This window comes from Pinus tabuliformis, chromosome Q, assembly GCF_031772625.1.
Source record: "Pinus tabuliformis cultivar Carrire ecotype Pingquan chromosome Q, CPIR1, whole genome shotgun sequence".
In the NCBI taxonomy this organism is placed as follows: Eukaryota; Viridiplantae; Streptophyta; class Pinopsida; order Pinales; family Pinaceae; genus Pinus; species Pinus tabuliformis.
In genome coordinates this window covers 931016623-931041876 of record NC_142296.1, presented here as the reverse complement: position 1 = coordinate 931041876, position 25254 = coordinate 931016623, and positions in this window count along the sequence as shown.

Here is a 25254-nt window from a genome sequence, read left to right as displayed (position 1 = left end):
TTTATGAATGCTATGTTATTATTCATTCTTCTTTGGATTGTGGTTCTGTGGAAGAATTTTGTATTTTTCTCCCCCTCTTTGAGCCAGTGAATTCTGGACTTCTGTCTCCAAAGGATTTCCTCTTGCTTCCGGCGGGCTTCGATCTAATTCCAAAGAGTCTGCTCTTGTTGCACTTGTTCCTTTGTTCTCCCTTCCCGGATGAGAGTTTGTTGAAGTTACATCATTTGTTGTTCCAGCCTTTTGCGGTTCTCAAATATGTTACCAAACTGAGTGCGATTCCAGACTTTGAGAACTTGTTTTAAGTTTTTTAATTTCCATTGGAATTGGAACATTTTATCTCCTAGAGGCGGAATGAATCAGAGCCATGCTTCATTTACTACAGTTTTGAAGTTGGGATGTGAAAGCCAGAAGGCTTCATACCTAAAAGGTCGATTGCTTCTATTACCTGGCCTCGCCCATTGCAACATAATTGGCCAGTGATCTGATCCTTCTTGTGGTAATATGGAAGCGTGAAAGTCCCCTCCCAGGTGTATGGCATTGTCTGAGATAAGAAACCGATCCAGTCTAGAGGCGATGTGGTGGGTTCCTTTACGCTTGTTAGTCCATGTAAAAACTCCATTGGAGGTTTGAATGTCCATGAGTTGGTTATTTTGAATGAATTCTCTGAATCCGCTACTGTCATTTTCAAGCCTTATTCTGCCTCCCCGTTTCTCCTCCGTTGTCTTTATAATGTTGAAATCCCCTCCACTGATCCAAAGGGGGCACTGTCTGTTGGCATTAAGGATGGTTAGACTGTCCAGAAGGTCAATTTTTTGCTGAAGATTCTGCGGAAAATAGACATTTGAGAGGTGCCCATGTATGTTGGTACCTATAAGATGGAATGAAGCTTGAATGAGGTAATGGGTAGCATGAAAGTCACTTAGAGTAAGAACCTATGGGTTCCAAAGGATAGACAATCCGCCGGAGGCTCCAGAGGCGTCTACTGATACTGAGCAGCTACCTGCCCAGACTTTATTACGAATTTTTTCCATGGCATTATTGTTGCTTTTTGTTTCTTGAAGAAAAACTAAGGACGGTTTTTCTTGTTGTATCAAGTTTTTTATCATTCTATGTTTGGAGGGGCTATTGAGTCCTCTCACATTCCAGGATATGAGCTTCATGAGGAACCATGGGGTTTAGGTTTGTAGAACTTTGTCAACTTAGGGAATCTGCCCGATTCCATAAGTAATTCTCCTACTATGATTGTCCTTTGTAGATCAGTTTTGCGCCCTCTTTTCTTGGTTTCTTTAAGGATTTTTTTTCCATCCCATGGGCTTCCTGCTTGTATGCCCAGATGTATGTTACACTGTGCTTTGGATAAAACTCCTTCAAGCCTGTCTATTTGCCACGGTGGTATTGAGTTGAATTCTTTTTGTTTGCATGTTGTTTCTAATTTGAGGATGTCAAGACCATCTAGGCTGACCTTCTCTGGATATTCTTCCATGATAGTGGGTAAAGTTTGATCTTCCTCCGCTACTGAATCCTGTAGACTGAGGGCTAATGCTGCGTCTAGCTCCATTGCTAAGGGTTGCAGGATATGCTCTGGATCAAAATGTTCTGAGGAGGAAGGGAAAGAGCTAACAAAAAGAGCAGGACTTTTATCTGAGAGAGAGCTGGAAATGGTTTTGGTAGGGAAGGGCATGGAGGGAGATTTGGGGGCGGAGGGAGCAGTCAAAGAAGAGGGGAGGGAGGGGGATTCCTTGGATGCAAAGCTAAGAGTGGCAGGCTGATCTGGGGAGGAGAGCAGTATGAATCTATTCTGAGAATCTAGTTTAGGGGGATTCTCTGGGGCGGCTTGATTTTTCTTTGCATGGCGTCGTCGATTCGGGATCTTGGTGAATCCTTCTGAGTCTTTATTAGCCTCCTTATCTTGGGGTTTGTTCTGAGATTTCATGGGACAATCTCGAAAGAGATGGCCATGTTCATGGCATTTTCGACAACGAAAAGGAATATGCTCATAATCTAAAGGTTGAATCCATTCAAATTCATCATGGTAGAGACTTACCAAATCTGCAAGAGCTCTGGTCAGGTGCATGTGGACACATATCTTGGCATAAGAGGTGTATCTGCGGGTTTTTGTTTCCTCCGCAACTTTGATGAAGTTCCCTAGTTTGTTGCCGATATCTGCTAGCGTTTCTTCTCTCCAATACTCCACAGGAAGAGAGTACATTCGCACCCATACTGGTGCCCAGCTGAAATCCTCCTTGTCTGGATTGAACCTAGGCTTCCAATCCCTTAGGAAGAGGCCCGAGGAGTTGAAGAAATACGGTCCGCCTTCGAAAATGCGAGATTTGTCCTCTATGCAGTAGAATATGGCTGTAAAGAAGCCTTTGGGTCCTAGCTGTAAAGTCACCTGTCCTTTAGGCCTCCATTTGGAAGCTATCCATCCCTGCAGTGCTTTTTCAGTAGGCCAGAAACCCAGAAACTTGCCTATGAGCGCATGATCCTGCATGTACTGGATCTCGCTGTTGATGCGGTGGCTGGGAAGATCAACTTTTATTCGCTCTGTGGCTTTGGGGATACAAGTGGCTGAGGTTGCTTTCTGCTGCGGCGAGGATGGCGCTTGATTTTCACTTGTTCCTTTGTCTTCTGCATCACGTACTACCGTGGTATCTCCTTCACTGTTCTTCTGTCTTGTGACTTGATCAGTATCTGGTTCACCGTCAGGGGAAGTCAGAGGTATTGCAGGATTTTCTGTGTCAGGGGCAGAGACTGCGGAAGGAGGGGGGAGGAGCCCACCCCTCCTTCCGATGCATCCATGAAAGGACGATCAGGGGAAGACCGGCGGCGGGTTGGGAAGATCAGGAAAGTTCAGGGTTTAGGGTTGCGACAGTGCTTGCAGAGAACGATCGCATTGCAGACCCCGTTATTCAATTCCTCACTAAATTTCAAGTGAAGTGTAATGTTATAACATACCACAAAAAGTGTTAGTCCTAGGCCATCCTGAATTTTCCATACAAACATTGCATGGAATTGAAATTCCCTTTGTGCACCTAATGCTCTAGAGATAGCATGCATGGTGACGCCCTTCCATAAATCTAGTAACTAGTTGATAAGAGGCTCAATATATACACTCATATCTTTGACTTGGCACTTACCTAATTGATTGGACATGCAATACATAATTACTACATATATGAGTAAATAAAAAAATATCAAACTTAATTATAAAACATAATTGAACATATATGACAACGAAAAAATATAAGACAATTATGAAACAAACAGGACAAACGAGATGTTACCGTGTTAAAAAAACATTCTAAACAAATACCTGGAATAATCATTGCCAACACTATGTGCTCCCTCTTTATCGACACCCATGGAGGAATGTTATTTTTTATAACAAAAACAAGCCACAACAAGTAGATTTGAGCTCTCCAAATGGATTGACACCATCAGCTGCCAATGAAAGCCTAATATTATGAGGTTTGGCTTTGAAATATGTCCACATTTTCTCTATATTCTTAAATGCAAATCCATTTGCAAGCATTCGAAGAACACCATCTTTAATTTTTTTCTTTGCAACGTAATCCATAAATTGTGTTATTCTTTCGCACCTAAACAATTGACACAAACGTGGAATTATGGGAATATAACAAAGAACCTTGTGAGGCACCCTTTTTGTTACTTGATAGGTTCAATATCTACTAATTTGACATTTCGATAATTCTTCTTTCGATACATGTTCTCCATAATACAAAATATGATCATTAGGACATGCATGGATAGCTTGATACTCCATTCCAATATCTTTCATAATGGCATGTAAATATCAGTATGTGTGAGGTAAAACATTTGTTGACAGTAACATAAATTCACCTAACAATCTACAACATAATTCAAAAAGACAGTATTGGTTAATGTAAAGAATATTAATCATATCAAATTATACATATGATCAATTAACAATTAAAACAGAGGAGAAAAGAAAACCTTTATCATCATATACTAAATGTGACAAAATATATTACATACCTTAGGAGTTGTGTGACAAAAGTGTCTAACAAACCATTCATAACCTTCAAGTTCACCAACAACAATATAGAAAAGAGAAGACTTGTTTTGGAGCCTTCATAAAGAGATTGTCTTGCCTTCTCAATTACAGGTATATCTCAAGAACACCATCAATATTGTTGTCACCAGCATCCATTCTAGCATTATTAAATGTCTGTTGGATCAATATATTTGTCCCATCTTCAACGGTGTTATTAGCATCATCATCTTCTTCCAGAAGATCATTAACTTGATCTTCAATATTCACTCCATGTTCCTAAATATGCGCTTTTACAACCATGTTTTCCTCCACGAGTAATGCCTTAAGGGGGGAATTCCTTTATAATTAGAAACAATCAAGTAATATTACTATGTATAAAGAATGTTAAAATGATATAATTTTTTACAAATATAATATAGGAAAACAAAGACAACAACGTCAAAGTCAAAGAGAGCTTAGGTGAGAGCGAGAAATAAAGACAACAAATCAATGATGAAATATTGTCACATAAGGATCCTTTTTTATGGACCCAAGGACTCATTACTAAAACCTACAATTAGCCCACAAACTTGGATGATGAGATCAATGAGATGGAAAAATTAACAACTAGCTTGAAGCAAAGCTTAAAATTAATCGAATACTATGGTCATACTTACCTTGTAAAGGGGGAAGCCCTTAGGAATCTTAAATCATAGCAATCTTAGATTAAAAGTTGCACTAGTTGTAATGGATGAATAACCATAATTAAGGATTAAGATACACTAATACCAACAAACATGTGCATTTGAAAGGAAACATAAAAATACTATAAGCAATATTATATAATAGTTGACATAAGTGAAAGGAAAAAATCACACTTTGAAGGAAAGCATGAAAAGTGGATATCAATCAAATAGTTTGATGCTAAAAATTAGGAATACCCATACCTTTCCATCTATGGTGCATGAAAATATATGGGTTTTTTTTCCTTTCACATATAATGAATAACTTACCAAGGTACAATAGTCATGCCTGCCTTCAAGGTTTCCATACTCTATATGATGTTTTTTAGTTGTTTTATTAAAATTATCCTCCTTTTATAGCCCCTGCATTTTTTACAACGAAAATTACATTTTCGATTACCCAAAGCGTCCAATGCAGATCTCAAATCTCCTTGTCCTCTTGGAGGAATGTTGTGTGATATTTTTTCTTTTTACCAAACTTTCAATCACCAATATATATATGTGTGTGTGTGTGTGTGTGTGTGTTTGTGTGTATGTATATATATGTGTGTGTGTGTGTGTGTGTGTGTGTGTGTATGTGTATGTGTATGTATATATATATATATACACACACACACACACATACATAGACACATACACATACACATACACATACACATACATACATACATACATACATATATATATCATTTTTTCGTTCACCAAAGAGACATTGTCTAACGGATAAAAAAAATTGAATTCACCAAATGTCAATATTATGACAAATAGATAATTAACCTAGTCAAATGCCGGATATATGACGAAATTTGAATTTTCATAAAATATCCGACCAACGTTCAATTGATCTCATCAAACATAAGATAACTAATGACAATTGAATGTTCACTAGATAGATGATGTACATTCACTTGCATTGGATATACAATGACCTTAATAATTGTTAGATATCCAACGTAAAGGGAACTTTTGTCGCATATTGGACACATTCAGATTCTGTTAGATAGCTGAAAAAATCAAGGATTTAAAAAAAATACAAAAAATGCAAGTAAAATTCGATAACACGACCGAACTGCCGGAGTACGACATCAAATTTTCTTCCCATATGTACTAGTGGATGCACACAGATACAAGTCTATGAGGTTTCTATGCTAATAATTAATTGGATTAGCAAAACATGAGCTTTTAGAAACATCTTACTTGTGCCTATTTTGGAAGAAACATTGAAGCTCAAAGACTCTTTTACTTTCTTTACATGTTCTCACATCTATAGGGAGCGGAACTGCGTAGTCGATCGACTCTTGAAAGAGGGGTTGGCAATGGAATAAGGTATTTGGTAGATCATGGAAAAATGAGAAACAAATTGTACGATTTCCACCATAATCCTTATAATGACCTTCTTTCTCGGGAAGAGAGGACTTAAGACTTAATCTTCCTAAACAATGACATTTTTTGTATCCTTTTTGCTTTACAATCTACTAGAACACATCTCCTAGCGAGGTGAAAAACTTAGTTCTCACCATTATTGATGTAATTATCCAAAAAATGATCTTTGTAAAATTTTGGGCAAAAATATGGAAAGTATGTAAACGAATCTTACAAGCTTACAAAATGGATATTAAAAAACATCATGGAATACATACTGGGGTGTGTATATATAGAATTTAATTTTGAATCATTTCTACAAAATGAATGGAAATTACAGTTTTTTTCCTATGAACTCTCACTTTTGCTCATTAAATATTAACACTTTGTACAATTTTTATTTTTATTCTTTTAATTATTATTGGTAATATGTGAAACATATGTATAAGGCCACTGATACCATGCTAGTGTATAGAAACAACTTACTCGCGCCTATTTTGGAAGAAACATTGTAGCTCAAAGACTCTTTTAATTTCTTTACATGTTCTCACATCTACAAGGAGAGGAAGTGGGTAGTTGATCGACTCCTGAAATAGGGGTTGGCAATGGAATAAGGTATTTAGTTGATCATGGAACAGCGAGACAAAAAAATGTACGATTTCGACCATAACCCCTATAAGGACCCTCTTTCTTGGGAGGAGAGGACTTAATCTTCCTAAACAATGACTTTTTTTGTATCTTATTTTCTTTACGATCTACTAGAATTCATCTCCTAGCGCACTGAAAAACTTAGTTCTCACCATTATTGATGTAATTATCCAAAAAGTGCTCTTTGTAAATTTTGGGCAAAAAGATGGAAAGTATGTAAACAAAACTTACAAGTTTACAAAATGGATATTCAAAAACATCATGGAATACACACTCGGTGTGTATATACATAATTTAATTTTGAATCCTTTCTACAAAATGAATGGAAATTACGTTTTTTTTCCTAGGAATTGTCACTATTGATCCTTATTAAATATTAACACTTTGTAAATTTCTTAATTTTTTATAATTCTTATTGATAATATGTGAACCATATGTATAGGGCCACTGATACCATGCTAGTGTGCCTTGTAAGATTACCACACTACAAAAGGTCTGTACATACAATATGAAATGCTCTCTCAAATCAAGAAAAGTTCACTTCATACTTTTGATTATTGACGTGTCTCTGATGTAAGAGAACACCAATAATTGTGCCTTATTAAATTGATGAGCACGGGTTGACAAACATGGTAAATTTTTAAATTGAAAGATATATTCTACAATGTGCATAAAAGACTTAAGAACAATGTAATTAGTTCCTTCCAACTTTAGTCAATAAACATGATAAATTTAAAAATATACTCTACAGTGTACTTAAAATACATTAGAGCAATGTAAATAGTGCTCCTTAATTTTATTAGCCCCTCCCATAGTAGGGATAATAGATATCTATTTTCAGCCAAAATGTTTTGACTTTTATTTCTGATTGTAAACACCCCACCTTACCCTCGGTGAAGTGCTCACTTACTAATCTAACTTCTCAGGTACAATTAGAGAAATGGGATGATAATTTTTTTTTTTTTATTTTTTATTTTAACTTACTTTTGAGTTCACAAATCTTACTTTAGATGTCCTTATCAGATTCATCTCGGCAATATGGTTCCAATGATACAAATTTCATCCAATTTGGGCCTTGGGATCTTAAGTCGTACTCCCTTAAAGTTTCATACAATTAAAATGACCACCATCTCTTCTTCTGCCACATGGTTCTTGTGGTCTCCACGTTGCGCCTACATGTTATAACACCCTACTAATGCTTGGTAGAGGTACTCGGAGACCTAGGGACATATTCCCATGTGGTATGTTCCTTGTGGTATTTGCGATTATCATTATGTTAGCATGGACTCACTTTAGTCTTGCGTATTCAACTCAATTTTAGGGTTAATATTCCAACTGTATAACCCTGAACCTACCATAGACCAAGATTTTCAATGTTAATGCCTCCCATACACACCTCCAACCACATGGGCATTATGTAACAAGGGTCCACATACTCTGCGGCCCCACACCATATGGTGCAATTGTTGGGTATGTGTTATATTCTTTCCATGGCTAGTCGCATGCGCAGGGGGGCCGTAAGCTTTTGATTTTCATTGCGTCAGGCGCAGCAGGGGGGTGCAACCCCCCATGTCGAATCACGGGGTCTGAGGGAACACCTCGGGAAAAAATATATTGACCCTATATTAGGTGGGAGGAACTACCCATGGTTTTGTGCATGGGTTTTTCACATGGTTTTGAGCATGATGGTTTTCTGCCCATGGTATTTTGTAGATCCATTCAAGGGAACTATGATTATGTTCTAATCCAGGGTTAATGGATTGGGGTTTACGATTGCTTCAACATGTATATATGTATTGTAACATTGAAAGGAACATAATGAAAAATCAATTGGTAGTCCAAGTTTTGGGATCTAGGGGAAAATATCTATGTATATCTATTTTATGTTTTATGTTCTCACCATTGTTTATTTTCTATTTCTAGAATTCATATGCAAGTAATTTCTGTACAGGATTAAAACCTACATTTGGTATCAAAGTTGTTTCGGATTCAAAGGGATGCCTTTGCTAGTAAGGGGTTTTGCTCGAGATTGTGATAGACCTTGTTCATCGGGAGATCTACGAGATCGATTCTTGTAATGAAATAAGATGACGAGCAGTGGAAAGATAACGATCAAGAAATTTAATGGTCGAAGTTTTGAGTTGTGGAAGCTCAAGATGGAGGATCTTCTGGTGGATAAATATTAGTGGATCGTGGTAGATCTGGGTACTAAACCAACGGTAATGTTGGATGAAGACTAGGTGAAGCTGGATTACAAACAAAAGAGCACAATATGGTTGTGTATCTCAAATTCAATATTATTGAATGTATAAGGGGAAGCTACGATGAAGGCTTTGTGAGACAATTTAGGGACTTTGTACCAATCTAAGTCTCTGGTGACCAAATTGTTCCTATGGAAAAGGTTGTATAACCTGAGGATGAAGGATGGAGACTCGATGATAAAGCATTTGAACACCTTTAATACTATGGTAAGCCATTTTTTATCTATTGATATTAAAATTTCAGATGAAGATAAGTGCATCATTTTGTTGTGTTCTCGACCAGATTCGTGGGATAGTCTAGTTGTCGCAATAGGTAGCAATACAGCGGATCCAGGATGTTTTCACTTATAGATGTATAGAAAAGAATTGCATATAAAATTGCAGCTTAACACATAAATGTGCACATATGAAAAAAATAAGAAAACACATAAAAGGCACAAAAGAGAACACCAAGGCTTGATAACGGAGTTCGTCCAATTTGGACTACGTCTTCGGGCTCAAATCAACAATGGGGAGGCCTTTCTTATTCAATGGCATGAATAAACATAATTACATTTATCAATCTGTCCATAAAGAGGCTTATACCTCCAATCTTCCTAATGGCTATGAAATGAATGCCTGAGATGGAGTGGTATGCAACACCAAAGCTTCTCGCAACAATAACAAGGGCTGGAGTCTTTAAACTATTCAAAACAGATCAATAATTGCTCTCGGCCTCCTGCGAACAGCGTGCTGCAACCAAAAAGATGCCTCCTCCCGTGCTCTTCCATTGATCCTCTTTTATAAAGGATTCTCAGACAAAATCCCATTTAAAACGGGGCGTGCCTAGTTAATAAGAGAGGTTGGTAGAGTGGAAGGATCGGCGGGCGCAACCGTTCCTGAAAATGGCCTTTTTATCGTTGCATTGATAAGGCTTCAAAACCTCGAAAAACACTGCAAATTTGCCCAAAAACCATATACCCGAACCTCAAAAACATTAAATCGGGCTTATTTTTCCTATCGGGTCCATGCTGAGGTTGCAAATCGGCGTATCGGGGTGTTCCTGTCCTGGTCCTTAGGAAAGACCGACCGCTGATCGCCGATCACCGATATCAGTGTTGGCCGATCGCATCGGCATCCCGCACATATATCACCTCGGCTGTCTGTTGAGGGTTCCTCCGATCCGGCTAATCGTCGATCGCACTATCCACTTGCCAATATCCATATATGTATATATATATATATATATATGTATATATGTATATATACATATATATGTATATATGTATATATACATATATATGTATATATACATATATATATGTATATATACATATATATATGTATATATGTATATATATATGTATATATATATGTATATATGTATATATACATATATATATGTATATATGTATATATACATATATATATGTATATATGTATATATACATATATATATGTATATATACATATATACATATATATATATGTATATATACATATATACATATATATATCTATATACATATATATATATATATATATGTATATATATATATATATATATATATATACATATATATATACATATATATATATATATATACATATGTGTATATATATGTGTGTGTGTGACCGCCGATTGCGATTGCCTTCGATCTGTCGATCCGATCTAATTGAAGATCCGCGATTGGGGGTTCCATGACCCAAACCTTAAGTCTGCTCTCATGCAACCTCTGATTGCGATTTGGCCTTAAGGCTTAAGAGTCCTTTTTCAAAGGAAATTCCTCATTTTCTTAAGGATTGGAGAGTCCTTATTTTTGCAATAACTTCATCATCTAGACTCGGATTGAAGTACCATTTGCACTGTTGGAATCAGAAAGACGAGATCTACATTCTAGTCCCAAGTTGACTTCATTCTGCCCCCTTGAATTTCTGAGTTTTTCCATGCCATTATATTTGAAGATCACCTGGATCAATCCTCCCCATTGAGGAGCTTTTGGACCACCAAAAGCTTTTCATTAGTCAATTGGCAAGTGAGGGTATTGTGCCCTCAATTTCTCTTTCTCCAGCCATCTGGCCTTAATGGGATGGATTCCCTTGAATCCAACTCGAAGGTACTCTACATCTCCTTTCCATGAAGTCCTGGTTCTTCTGTCGAGGATGATTTCTTTAGGCAACTCATCGAGATATTCAGGTGCAAAATCATCAATGGTAGGAACTGTGCCCACCTCATCAGTGTCCATGATCAAAGGTGGTTCATACAGCTTCAGGTTCTCCACATTCACTACTAAGTACATCTGCATATATACTGGCAAGTCAAGATGAAAGGCATTGTTCCCAATCTTCTCCAATATGGTGAATGGTCCATACCGAATTGGCCGCAACTTCTTTCCTTCACCCTTCATCCTGTCTTTGTTGATGTGGAACCACACCTTGTCACCCACTTGGAATTGATGGTCAACTCGGTGTTTATCATGTCGAGCCTTGTAACGGTCTTGACTCTTTTCCAACTGCTCTTGCACCTCTTGGTGAATCATTTGGATTTGTTGAATGAACTTCTGAGCTTTGTCTTTATCATTACATTCACTAGAGCCATCCTCCCTTCTAAAGACCATGTCTAAAGGGTCATTTGGCAGGTAATCAAAGCATGTCTCGAATGGTGAACGTTGTGTCGATGAATGCACTGCTTGGTTGTAGGAATGTTGTATATAAGGGGGATGCTCATCCCACAACTTGGGATGTTTCCCACAATAGCCTCGTAATAGGTGTACCATGGTACGGTTAACAACCTCTGTCTGCCCATCGGTTTGCGGGTGAAATGCCATGCTTCTTTTCAGTTTGGTGTCCATCATCCTCCACAAGCTGGTCCAGAACTCTCCAAGGAAACGAGAGTCTCGATCTGAGACAATTGACGTGGGTAATCCAAAGTGGACCCAAACATACTGAAAGAAAAGATAAGTAGTATGCTCTGCAGTAATCTGATTTTTACAAGGCATAAGAATACACATTTTGCTAAAACGGTCAACGACGACATACAAATAGTCATGACCCTTCCTAGACAAAGGTAGACCTCCTACAAAGTCCATTGACACACTTTCCCATGGACGACTCGGAATAGGGAGTGGTGTGTAGAGCCCAAGTTTTCTATTAGAGGGCTTGGAAACAGAACACATTACACAACCCTTTACACAGCGAGTCACAATGTTGTTCATATGAGGACAAAAGCAAAATCTTCGTACATGACTTAAAGTCTTCTCGAAACCAAAGTGCCCAGACAGAAGAGAGGTGTGGGCCTCTCAAATTACATGCACTCTTTCTCTTGTTTGAATACACAATTTACCAAGGTGATACAACAATTTACCCTGCAAGTGATAGTTGTCCACCTGTGAACCATGGGTTAGTTTTGCATAAACCTCCTTAAAGTCATGATCGTTAGCATATTGTTCAACATGACTTTCAAAAGACAACAAAGCATTATGAAAAATAATAGAAACAGAAATAGGAGGGTGAGATAGCATATCGGCCACTTTATTGCTAGTGCCCTTCTTATACTTTATTACCAGATGAAACTGTTGAAGAAAGCCCATCCACTTGAAATGACAAGTTTGCTGCAACTTGGTTTGTGACTGAAGGTACTGCAAGGGCTGATGATCTGTATGGATGATGGTCTCCTTGCCGATCAGGTAGTGTTTCCACTTTTTCACACTCTGCACCAAGGCATAAAGCTCCTTGTCATAGGTGGGATAGTTTATCACAGCTTGAGAAAACTTCTCAGAATGGTAACAAATTGGCTTCTTTTGTTGCATCAGTACAACTCCCATGGCATAACCGCTGGCATCAATTTCGATCTCAAATGGCTGTTGGAGATCAGGTAAGGCTAAGACTGGCGCGGTGCTAATTTTTTCCTTCAATGTTTCAAAGGACTTCTGTTGTCTTCCTCCCCATTGGAAGACTGTTTCACACTTGTCAATGTGTGCAAAGGTGCTGCAATAACAGAGAAATTAGCAATAAATCTCCTCCAATACTGGACTGCACCTAGAAAGCTACAAACCTCAGTTACACTAGTAGGCTTAGGCCAATTTACAATTGCTTCAACTTTAGCAGGATTAATTTTTAACTGACCATGACCAACAATATGACCTAGGTAACCCAAAGAGGTTTTCCCGAACTCACACTTTGACAATTTTACAAAGAGTTTTTCTTTCTTCAGCACATCAAGCACTTTCTTTACATGAATCATATGTTCAAACCAACTCTTGCTGAAAACTAGTATATCATCTAAATATACAAGAGAAAACTCATTAATGAAAGGTTGAAATATATGATTCATAACCCGCATAAAGGTGGTTGGAGCGTTGCAAAGCTTGAATGGCATTACCATCCATTCGAACAACCCCTGCTTGGTTTTGAAAGCAGTTTTCCACACATCCTGCTCCACAATTCGGACCTGGTGATAACCACTGTGTAGATCCAATTTTGTGAAATATACATCACTTTTTAATTGATCCAATAAATCATCTACGCGTGGGAGGGGATATCGATTTTTTATTGATATTTTGTTGAGCGCACGGTAATCCACACACATCCTCCTGCTGTCGTCCTTCTTGGGCAATAGAACAATCGGTGACCCACATGGGAAGGAGCTTGGCCTGATCACGGCTTGGTCCAGCAATTCCTACACTTGACACTTGATCTCCTCCATTTCGACTGTTGAAATTCTGTACATGCCGATATTCAGTAGAGGTGCATCATGCAATAGGTGGATCTCATGTTGGATCTCCCTCTGTGGAGGTAGTCCCCGCGGCTCCTGAAACAATGCATTATAACCAGCAATTAAATCCATCAATTCTTGTTTATGCTTCCCATCGCAGCCTTGGAACGCGTCCATGAATTCGGCCTCCTTTTCCCTCACGACCATAAGCATGCATGTTTTGTTGGAATTTACCAGCTGTTTCATCTGCCCAACTCTTACAAGGCTCGCATTAATTTTGTTTTGATGAGCCCACACTATGTACTCTATCCCATCCTTAGTGATGTGGTATTTATTCTTATGGAGGAAAAAGACAACTTTTCTGTCATACAGGTAGGGGCTCCCCAATACCATGCCATAGATGTCCAGTGGTATAATATCCATCTCTACTTCATCTATTAGCTTAGAAGCAATCACAAATTTTACCTTGCACTGCTGGGTTACATTCAATTTAGCTTTATCATGTATCCATCCCAGCGGGTAAGACTTTGGGTGCGGGTTTGTTTCTAAGCCAAGCTTCTTTACCAGGGATTCTGCAAATAAATTTGCTTGGGACCCCGTATCAAACAGAGTTTCTACTTTGGTATGAGTTACTACAACCCTGATATGAAATAATTCAATTATTTTTCTATCATTTGAAAGGGAATCATCTACAGAACTGGTGCTTCCATGTGATTTAGAATCAACAGTGGGTGTAAAGGTACCTTTTTTTCCCGCTGCTGTGACCAATGCTTCATCTCTTGAATCTAATCCAAGGTCTTGCTGTGCTGCTGCCATTGTTTTCTTCTTCCCTTTTCCTCCATACTTCTTTGGGCATTTTTCTGGGTGCTGCTTCCAACAGTGATCAACATCGTGGCCTTCTTTCTTGCAATGATTGCAATAAGGCTGCTCTCGCTCTTTGGTTGTTTCTATTTTCTTCTCCTTCCCTTTCCATTTCGCCTTGGATTTGCCATTGGGAGGCTTGAACGGTGGTTTTCTGGACTGGTCCTCTTTCATTCTTGCCCCTATTCTCAATATGAATTGCTTTCACACTAGCTGCATCAATAGTGGTTGGTTCAAACAACAATAATGAATGCCGAATATACTATGCAATGAGCCAATATACTTAGTTACAACTTTACATGTATCTAGTGCAATACCCAAATTCAGTGCTTGCTTCCTAAATTCTTCTGTAAAACTCTAAATATCTTGCCCTTTGCCTTGCCTTAAATATTGCCAATTCATCAAAGCTTTCTGTTTGTATCCTAAGGGATAAACTGTTCCTTTAACGCAGAAGTAAAATCATACCATGAGGAAAAGAGCTTACCCACATTTTTACTGCTATGCAATTTACTCTCCCACCAAACGAGAGCCGTGCTGCCCAGTCGTAGAGAGGCTAGCTGGATTTTTGCCTCATCCTCTACGATTTGCTGAATCCTATAATAAACCTCAATCTACCTGATCCAATTGTTAAGCTTTTCTGCATTACTTTCACCATTAAACATAGGAAGATCAAATTTAACATCTAATTTAAAAAAAGGTTTCTTCGATGCATCCTTTGGATTTCTCTGATTATGGTGGTGTGGGGAAGAAGAACCTTCACCACCAGAAGGAGAAGGAGGGGGTTCTTCTTCATCATTCCCATGTACTGAACCTTGTCCTTCTGGATTCCTCTCTTCAGTTTTTTCCAGTATTATAACCAGTTGACTGATATTCTCTGCCATTGAATAGAAATTCTTTCTGAAATTGCGCTCCTCTTCAATACGAGCTTCCTCTTCAACCATGTTTCTTCTTCAAGGTGCACACCCTGCCTCTGGATCGAAAGGTTCTAGATTCCCTTCGCCTCTTTGAAGCCTGCCTCTTGTTAGCATACAAACATGAAATTCACATCTAAAAAGCCCTGCTCTGATACCACTTGATCTAGGATGTTTTCACTTATAGATGTATAGAAAAGAATTGCATATAAAATTGCAGCTTAACACATAAATGTGCACATATGAAAAGAAGAAGAAAACACATAAAAGGCACAAAAGAGAACACCAAGGCTTGATAACAGAGTTCGTCCAATTTGGACTACGTCTCCAGGCCCAACTCAACAATGGGGAGGCCTTTCTTATTAAATGGCATGAATAAACATAATTACATTTATCAATCTATCCATAAAGAGGCTTATACCTCCAATTTGCCTGATGGCTATGAAATGAATGCCTAAGATGGAGTGGTATGCAACACCAAAGCTTCCCACAACAATAAAAAGGGTTGGAGTCTTTAAACTGTTCAAAACAGATCAATAATTGCTCTCGGCCTCCTGCGAATAGCGTGCCGCAACCATACAGATGCCTCATCCCGTGCTCTTCCATTGATCCTCTTTTATAAAAGATTCTCGGACAAAATCCCATTTAAAACGGGGCATGCCTGGTTAATAAGAGAGGTTGGTAGAGTGGAAGGATCCGTGGGTGCAACCGTTCTTGAAAATGGCCTTTTTATTGTTGCATTGATAAGGCTTCAAAACCTCAAAAAACATTGCAAATCTGCCCAAAAATCATATACCCGGACCTCAAAAATCATTAAATCAGGCTTATTTTTCCTATCGGGTCTGCATTGAGGTCGCAAATCAGCGTATTGGGGTGTTCCTGTCCTGGTCCTTGGGAAAGACCGACCACCAATCGCCGATCACAAATATCGGCGTCAGCCGATCGCGTCGGCATCCCTCACATATATAGCCCCGGGTGTTTGTTGAGGGTTCCGCCGATCCGGCTAATTTCCAATCGCACTATCTGCTCGCCGATATCCATATATATATATATATATATATATATATATCTGTGTGTGTGAGACCGCCGATTGCGATTGCCTCTGATCCGCCGATCCGATCTGATCGGAGATTGGTGATTGGGGGTTCCACGGCCCAAACCTTAAGTCCACCCTCATGCAACCTCCGATTGTGATTTGGCCTTAAGGCTTAAGACTCCTTTTTCAAAGGAAATTCCTCATTTTCTTAAGGATTGGAGAGTCCTTCTTTTTGCAATAACTTCATCATTCGGACTCGGATTGAAGTACCATTTGCGCCATTGGAATTAGAAAGACGAGATCTACATTCTAGTCCTGAGTTGACTTCATTTTTCCCACTTGGATTTCTGAGTTTTTCCATGCCATTATATATGAAGATTCACCTGGATCAACAACTATCTTGAAGTTTGATGAAATAGTCTCATCCTTACTCTCAAAGGAGATGAGACAAAAAAGTATGGAGGGTCGGAATGGAGATGCCTTGCATTAGGGGAATTTTGAGGTCTAAAATGGGCCTCCTAAGGAAATTAAAAATAATAGTAGAAATAATAAAATAAGATTATATTACATCATCAAATTTTGGAGGGAAAAAAGAAAAACCTATCTTTTCAACTCGTATTTTCAACTTATCTCCTTATTGGTTTACTCAAATTTCAAGCGACAACACTCGTTGGATGAAAAATTTGATTCCTCATCCAAGGAGTACCCATGTTGCATACTTTTGATGGACCCTACTACACGAAAAATGAGAAATACATGAAAAACATGATTGCAATCACGTTTTTCATGTATTTCTCATTTTTTTTTTTGTAGAAGGGCCCATTGAAAGTATGCAACAGGGGTACTCCTTGGATGTGGAATTAAATTTTGCATCCAATGAGTATTCCCACTTGAAATTTGAGTAAAACCTTAGGGAGATAAGTTGAAAATACGAGTTGAAAAATTACTTTTATTATTTTTACTTTTTTACTCCAAAAATGGTGAATCATCCCCCATGGTTGACATCATCATCTTGAATCCTATTGGTTAAAATAAAGTTTATTTTTGTTGTACATTTTTCTTAGGAGGTCCATTTTAGACCTCAAAAGTCCCCTAATGTCTATACGGGGATGGTCCCAGAACATAAACAAAAATAATTCCTCGAGTGGAAGATTTAAATCTAGAGGGAGATCTAAATCTCCAAGAAAACTTGTAAAGGTGTGTTAGAAATGTGGAAAGGAAGGACACTTCAAAAAGGACTTTAGATCTAAAGCCCCTAAGAAAGGAAAGGGATCTCATCATGCTCCTTCTACAGAGGCAAAAACCACCTTAGATGAAGGTGGGGATGTGTACTTATCTTCTTCTTCAAGTACACATGTAGGTGATGAGTCATAGTTGATTGACTCAGGTGCATCCTTTCACTTCACTCCCCATAGGGAGTGGTTCTGCCAGTATGAGAAATATGATGGCAGTGATGTCTTCTTAAGGGATGACAGGAAGTCTAGAATCATTAGGCACGAAAAAATCAAGTTGAAGTTGCAAGGTGGAAGGATTAAATTCACTTCTGAGTGTTTTGCATATTCCTGCATTGGCCATAAATCTGATCTTTGTAAGCAAGATGGATGATGCAGGTGTAACAAAAGTGTTCGATAAAGATACCTACAATATGGTTCAGGGAGCACTGGTATTGATGCCGGGAGATTGGATTGGAACTCTGTACAAGCTTTTGGGTAGCATTGTTATTGATGGGTGCAACAGTTTTGTGGTTCTTGAAAGTGGAGCAGAAAATCTAGTGGTCTATGGAGAAAAGACCATGTTATTGCATCAAAGGCTTGGAGATATTGGAGAGAAGGGCCTTCAAATAATTCATGGTAATAGTATGGTAGAAGGTATGTGTAATTTCTCTACAGATTTTGATTTCTGTGAGCATTGTGTATATGGGAAGAAGAATTAGGTGAGTTTCCCCTAAGGTGCTAAGAGGGCGATAAGGATATTGGAGCTTGTGCACAATGATGTGTTTAGACATGTGTCAGTTCCATCATTGGGTAATTTTGTGTACTATGTATCATTTATAGATTACTTCTCAAGCAATACATGGATATATTTCCTCAGGAAGAAATCTGAAGTCTTTGACAGGTTAAATAATTTAAGGCTATGGTGGAAAACTAGATAGAGAAGAAGAGAAAGGTGTTGAGGACAGATAATGGTGCAGAGTTCTGCAAGAATGAATTTGAAGAGTTATGTAAGAAGTGTGGTATATCACAACAAAAGAATACTCCATACACACGTCAGCAAAATAGAGTTCAGAAAGAATGAACAAGACATTGATGGAAAAGGCAAGAAGCATGCTCAGTAGTGTCGAGTTAGGACAAGAATTATGGCTAGAGGCGGTGGAGACTGCATGTTACCTGGTTAATAGATCACCTTCATCAATGTTGGAGGATATGACTCCACATGAGGTATGGACTAGTAAGAAACCCTCTATTTCACATCTTAGGGTATTTGGTTGCGATGCATATGTACATGTTCCAAAGGAGAAAATAACCAAGTTGGATAGTAAATATGAAAGGTGCATCTTTATTGGGTATAAGGATGGTTTAAGAGTTATAAGCTTTGGAACCCAAAAATAACGAAGGTTGTGTACAACCGATATGTGGTATTTAGAGAGGCGAAATATGTTATTAATCATGAAGTCTTACCAAAGGAACCTGAGAAGAAAGAGTTTGAGCTAAAGGAGGAAGAATCTGACTCTACAACAGAACAAGAATCAGAAGATGAAGAGCCACAAAATCCAACTATTAGAAGATCAGCTCGAGAAATAAGACAGTCAGAAAGGTATAGTCCATATGCTTTGAGTTCAAATTTTTCTTTATCTATTACTGATGATGATCCCAAAACTATCAGGGAGGCAGTAGATTCAGAGGATGGAAAACTCTAGAAAGAGGCCATGGTTGATGAAATGACATCTTTGGACAAAAATGAGGCTTGGGATATGGTGGAGTTTCCAGCTGGAAGGAAACCCATTGGAAGCAAATGGGTGTTTAAGAAGAAGATGAATGCAAAAGGCAAGGTGGAGAAATACAAAGCTCAGTTGGTAGAAAAAGGTTATTCCCAAGTGTTGGGAATTGATTTTGGTGATATTTTTTCTCTTGTTTCCAAGGTAGCTTCTAGTAGATTAAATTTATCTTTTGTTGCTACTTTTGATTTTGAGGTAGAACAGATGGATGTGAAGAGAACATTTCTTCACACGAAACTAGAAGAACAGATCTACATGAAGAAACCTGAAGGATTTGTGTTGAAGGGTAAGAAAGAACTGGTATGTAGGTTAAAAACGTCTTTGTATGGGTTAAAACAATCACCAAGGATGTGGTATCCGAAATTTGATACATATTTATGGGGACTTGGTTTCACCATAAGTAAATCAGATCACTGTGTGTATTTTAAATTACTTGGTGACATTGTTATTTATTTGGTCTTGTATGTGGATGATATGTTGCTAATTGGAAATAACAAAGAAATTATCCAGGATTTGAAGACCCAATTATCCTCCAAATTCGACGTGAAGGATATTGGTGTTGCAAACTATATTTTAGGCATGGAAATTAAATGGGATTGGGCAAAGAGGAAGATCTGGTTAAACCAGAGGAAGTATGTCGAGACAATACTGCAGAGGTTTAATATGCATGATAGTAAATCGGTGAAGGTTCCTATTCCTGTAGGTGTAAAGTTATGTGTTGAACAATGTCCCAAGACACAAGAAGATGAATAGAACATGTCTCGTGTTCCATATGCAAGTGCAGCCAATAGCCTGATGTATGGAATGGTTTATACTAGACCAAACATTGCACATGCAGTGGGATTATTGAGCAAGTTTATGTCAAAACTAGGGAAGGAGCATTGGGCAACAATGAAGTGGGTTTTGAGGTATTTGTGTGGCACTAGTGATTATGGTCTGTGCTACTAAGGAAGACCAAGATTAGATAGAGTTTTGGACATTCGTGGCTTTGTTGATGCAGACTAGGCTGGAGATCTAGAACATAGAAGATCTACAAGTGGGTATGTGTTTAACCTATTTGGAGGTGCAGTCAGTTGGATGAGAAAGAGACAGTTTGTAGTGAAACTTTCAACTATAGAGGAAGAATACATGGAAGCCACTCATGCAAGTAAGGAAGCAATTTGGTTTTAGAGATTATGTTCAAGTATGGGGTTAGTACCGTGAGCTATAAGGATAGAATGTGACAGCCAAAGTGCATTTTTCTTGGCAAAGAACCCTGCTTATCATTCAAAGACAAAGCACATTGATGTTTAGTATCACTTTGTGAGGGATATGGTTGAGGACAAAGAGGTGTTGCTAGTAAAGGTGGACACTTTGAAGAATGTTCTAGATGCATTGACGAAGCATGTGAGCAATGAGAAATTTTCTTGGTGTAGAGAAACAATGGGCGTTGCAGTGCTGGACCAATGACTAAGCTCTTTGTGACCCCCTGTGTGGAAAATAAAACAAAAAGTGGGAAAATGTTGGGTGTTATATTTTAATTCTTTATTAAATCAAAGAGAGATTATTTAAGGGAAAATTATAAACTTAATAAAAATAAAGGGTCCCCATTATTATTATAATCTAAAAATTAATGGGTTTTATTGTTTACTACAACAGGATCAAGAAGAAACAAACTTGTTCTTTAAATAGTTTTGTGTGCATTTTGGGATATCAAGGAGCATCACTTCAGACAAGGACATCAAATTTCTTAGTGAATTTTGGAGTACATTATGGGATAATATGGACACAAAACATCATGAAATTTTCTCTAGGGAAAGAGTTTGCTTTCTTCTAGGGACGACAACTCGGTGACCCCCAACCCCTGCATAGAATTGATCTTGGGAATTGAACTATTGCCAACTAAAACAATTAGAGAAAAAAATAAAGGCCAAATGGATTTGTGACGTCTAATTTTCGTGGTTGGATTGCAAGGTAGTTGAAATATATCTACTACAACTAGGTTGTTAACAGAGAAATAATTTTACTCACATACTCAGACGAAGGTAACTATGCAAATATGTAATTTTACTAATTTCATACTGCGATTTATGGGTTTTTGAAAATCCACATTGCTGAAAATATTGTTGGAAATGGAGTGATTTGTCTAGGATACCCAATCCTAGAGTGGGTTTTTTTTAATGAGTGATATTGCCCCTTACTTGTCTGCTCTTCCTTCTTTAGGAATTTTCAGTATAACGATTTTCAACACCTACTAAGCTTCATTGATAATAGATTTCAAAATCTCCCTGTGCATTGGTCAAGGTTAACATAATTGATTTACACCACCTACTAAGCCTCATTGCTAATAGATATATAGAAATAGTTACAATTTGGAAAATCTTGGCGATGTTGTAGTTGATATATTGATCCACTAACAACATTCAGAGAAAATATTATCTCAGTATTCCATGGGTAAAGTCATTCAAATGTGAGCATGAAAACTCTCGGTGATTACAAGGACCCCTCAAAATCACAAATGCCCTACAATAACAAAATATAAAGATGCTTTTGGTTTTGGCAGAAATTAGCGTGTGAAAACATCTATTTCCATAATGCACGCCTGCCCAAACCATTTCTATAGCATTTGACATTGGCATAATAGAGTCATGTCTCTTTATCAAGTATATATTAGATGATAAAATGAAAAATACCTAAATATGTGCTATGGAGGATGACTGACACATAAAATGCATGTACTTTGTCTAGATGATATATTTCCAAGAAAATGATAATATGTTTTGAATCACCGAGGTTATCGAAGATAAATTTAGTTTTGAAGACAAATCAATGTCCAATGTGATAACATAACTCTATGGATATAGCTATGGAATACTTCGTGATGGCGTTGTGACAATGAAAAATCCCACGTTTAATTGTGTGTCCTTCAATCTTCATCAACTCAAGAAGATGATTTCTGAAACAATATCTTTATAATTTATCCAATATACTCACTATTTCCATTGCTAAGGAAACAATCATACTTGATTTTTGGTTTTATATGTGAATCTAGAAAGGTTACTGTACATAATTGTATTATTACCTCAATTTATTCATTTTCTGTGACAAGTATTTGTATAGCCTTATACATAAAGCTAGAATATTATATCCAATTACAATTTTACCCAATATAATAATAAAAAAAACTAAATTTTAAACCAAATAAATTAAAAAAAATAGAACTTTGATCAAATTTCCCATCAATTAGGGCCAGAGCTCTAATCTAAAGAATTACTGCCTAAACAATGCTCTGCTACACATAAAATGTCAAGTTCATATCAACTTCTTTGAAAAACTGCTCTGATTCAATATCCGTGAAAAACATGAAAGAAGCCATATGATCATTAGGGCATCAAATTTGAGCCTCATCATATTCGAATAGGCCATAGTAGTTGATTGGGATTCGAATATTCAATATGGGATATGTTGGAAAATCAGAAAGGAAATAAATATTTTCTTGATCTTGATAATTACTTATGATGTTTCTTATTATTACGATTTTTTATATCTTCTTTCTTTAGTTCATCAAGAGATTACCAAAAGCAGCAACACATACAACAATGGACACAAGATGTAGGCACATGCCAGGGCAAAACCCCCCTCAAGGGGAAAACCCAGTCAAAGTAATTCATCCTTCCAACAGTATTCTTTGAGACTCTTCATCCTAGACCAAGACTAGACATTGCCTCCACACCAAATCAACCTCCAGAAGATTGACCTCGTCCCAACAACTTCGACTATGTAGCAAATTGTAGCAGCTAACAACTTCTGGCAACAGTCCAAATTGGAAGACTTCATTCTCCCAATCCATAGCACAAAACATAGAGAGACCACCACCAAAATTTCAATTTCCTTGACTCCTTTGACCCCCCCAAACTTGCATTCACTTCGGCTTGCCGACAATAGAATTTCCCAGCTTCATACTTCACCCTTCTGCCCAACAAACAAATTTTTGCACTTCTGCCCAGTAGAGACAGAATTAGAAGTGATGCTCCAAATGAATTCGATGTCCTTCCTTTTATAGGATTCTTATGGGGTCTAATGGGTCCTTAGGCCAATATGTTGTGGAGGTTACATAATTTGTATTTGACTCAATACTTACATGATTCAAAATCCCAAGAAGGGTCTCTTTAAATGTACGATAATTCTATAGACTAAGAATAAATCCTAGATCTCCTCAATGAGGAATTTGACCTAAGACATGGTGACCCTAGAAATTGTTTCTTCTCTTTATCATATTTAATTAAACTGTTACAATAAATTTGTACTTGGTGTGAAGAAATGCATCCACGTGTACAAAGAATTGTGCGGAAGATTTCTCATTGTGCAGAGTGCAGAGGAAACTTCGCACAATGAAATCTCTCCACACTCTGCATACAACAATGAGTTACTTGTGGTGTGTCATGAGGTGCGACCAAGCGAATTTGTTGATTTATGCATGGATATTTTAAGTATTTCTTAAACAGTTGAAAGTAATTTTGAATCTTGCTCAAGGTCAAAATAATGATTCTAATCTCTATAATGTATCGAAGATACTCGCTCTCTTCATTGCTAGGGTTGGGAAACGATCATACTTGACTGTTGGTTTTATACGTGAAGTTAAAAAGGTTACCACAAATATTTGTATTATTACCTCGATTTATTCTTTTTCGTGACAAGTATCTAGTCTAACTTTATACATAAAGCTAGAAGAGGTTATGGTTGGAAGCATAGGTAGTCACCTGCGATTCTATGGAACCTCTGTTGAATAGTACCTATGGTATTTCATCCTACTTCTTCAGGAATCACGAAGGAAGAATTTTAGCTAATTTCCCTATAGAGGATAGGAAAGCGATTTAGGAGATGGAGGGAGGGTCACTTCATCCTACTACACTAGCTCTGGCATAATCCAAAACTTTCAAACTAGGATTTGAAAGACAGTTCAAAACACTAGTGTGATTGGTTTTTATTACTATACAATAATTATTTATCGAAAAAAATGAAAAAGTAATTATGTGTGTGTTATATTCTTTCCACAACTAGTCGCACGCGATGGGGGGTCACGGGGGGGCGAAAGCCACCCCTGTTCATTGCATCGGGCGCAGCAGGGGGCATGAACCCCCTTGTCGAGGGATTTCATGGGGGTAGTATCCCCCCTGCACGGAGTCCGTGGTAGCATCCCAGGATTTTATTTTTGACTCTATATTAGGTGGGCAGACCTACGTATGGTTTTGTTCATGGGTTTTGCACATGTTTTTGGGCATGATGGTTTTTTTCCCATGGTATTTTGTAGATCTGGTCAAGGGAACTATGGTTATGTTCTAATCCAGGGTTAATGGATTGGGGTTAATGAATGCTTCGACATGTATATATATGTATTGTAACATTGAAAGGAAAATCATGAAAAATCATTATGGCAGTCCCGGTTTTTGGATCCAAGGGAAAATCTTTGTGTATTTGTTTTATATTCTCTTCATTGTTTATTTTCTTTTTTTTAGAATTCATCTACAGGTAATTTCTGTACAGGGTTAAAACCTACATTTGGTATTAGAGTTATTCTGGCTTCAAGGGGATGCCTTTATTAATGAGAGGTTTTGCTCGAGCTTGTGGTACACCTTGTTCAGTGGGAGATCTGCGGGATCGATTCTTGCAGTGAAAGAAGATGGCGAGTAGTGGAAAGATAAAGATCGAGAAATTTAATGGTCAGATTTTTGAGTTGTGGAAACTCAAGA